The sequence below is a fragment of the Lactuca serriola genome, chromosome 1, assembly GCF_051521515.1.
Source record: "Lactuca serriola cultivar US96UC23 chromosome 1, Lser_US96UC23_V15, whole genome shotgun sequence".
Classification (NCBI taxonomy): Eukaryota; Viridiplantae; Streptophyta; class Magnoliopsida; order Asterales; family Asteraceae; genus Lactuca; species Lactuca serriola.
Window position 1 is genome coordinate 118,333,026 of NC_136408.1, and position 1,513 is coordinate 118,334,538.

Consider the following 1,513-nt stretch of genomic DNA (forward strand, 5'->3'; position numbering starts at 1 on the left):
TAAGAATGTAAGGCTAAACGGAGTGGAGGTCGCCACCGTCCTGGCTACGCTCGCTAGTCAACTTGAAACACCGCCCCCTAGCACTCGCTAGGGGGATCGCCACCGGGCACTCGTCGAAGTTGTGGCGATAAGAGAGAGAAACAACAGCGCATTGTGATTGGTTGGAAGAGACGAAGCTGAAATCGGGTTTGGTGTTTGGTGTTATTTTGATTTTGATCTAGGTTTTCCCTTGATGTTCTCCAAAACCAACAAAATCGTAGAGGATCGCCGGTTGATCGGTTCACTCTTCATCGAAGCACCTGCTCAAAAGAAAAAAAAAACTCCATTGATGCTCTCCCTCCAAAACTCACTCGACATACCAGATAATCTGGTTTAAAGGTTTGATTTGGGTTTTGAAGAGAAAAAATATAAAGGTAGGGGCAAAATTTGTTGAAGAACTATAAATTTTTTCGATGATATAAAGTGATTTGGAGAAATTGGCATCTACGGATGTCAATTATGAACCAGCGACTCAAGAATCTGTCAATTGAGAATTTCTCCTGTCAAGTATGAATTTGTCAACTGAGAATTGAGGTACACATGATTCATTACACCATCTATTTGTAATTATGTATAGTTTTATATGGTGCTCTTTTTGTTTTTCTTTCATGATCAATACAGAGGACCTTGTGGAACATTGATAGGACACACATGTACAAATGCTAACCGATTTCTTATTCTGTTTTTTGGTTTTGGGATTTGATTTCTTATATTTTGTTTTTTTACCCCAACGGTGTAGAACATAAAAATTGCATGTACTCTTTATTTTTGTATGAACACCAAGTGTTCGATAAAATTCCTCAATGAAAAACTTCCTACAATTTTGAGCTCCTCTGATTGGTTACACTTCTAAATCAAATGTAAATCTGGTTTTTATTGAATTTGTAAAAGAATATTATTTATGTGATTGTTAACACAAGTCAATCTTTTCATAGCATACTCTGTGATTTGCAATGATTGAACATACATTTTTATTTTTATTTGCTTTGTATATGACAAATCCAAGAAGGTAAGAGCAATGCTAAATGCAATTAGCACCCAAAATTGGTATTGTATTTGTAAGAGTGATATAATATGCTAATGTGGAGAACAAGATATGAAGCAGACTTGCAATATATTTGCATCAGTGGCCTTCTATCTCATATATGTACTGGATGATGTGGTGATGCCTGACATGTTTGGCTTGTGTTGAGCAGAATTATCTAGCCCTTCTTTTGTCCCTTGCTTCTATCAACGACAAGGAAATAGCTAAATAAGATATTAATGTAAATATGTAATGATCATAAAAAGTATACAAACAGATGGATAGATGTCCGTGGGTGACATTATGTACCGAAGAGAACTTGGTTTTTTAAGTGACCTGATAGCATATTTGATGTTGTGTATTTCTGAAATTGTTTTCCAATATTTCTTCATGTTGACGCCTTGATTGTCTAACCTGTTGACATATGACATAATGTTGTATGAATTGCAT

The 1,513-nt window shown here is 35.8% G+C and overlaps 1 long non-coding RNA gene across 1 annotated transcript; it reads left to right on the forward strand.

The window, feature by feature from the left end:
* On the forward strand, window positions 1-941 carry LOC145070674 (uncharacterized). Its single transcript, XR_013690036.1, has 2 exons — window positions 1-573; window positions 661-941. It is a non-coding gene; the product is annotated as an uncharacterized LOC145070674 (long non-coding RNA).
* The last annotated feature ends 572 nt before the right edge of the window (window positions 942-1,513 follow it).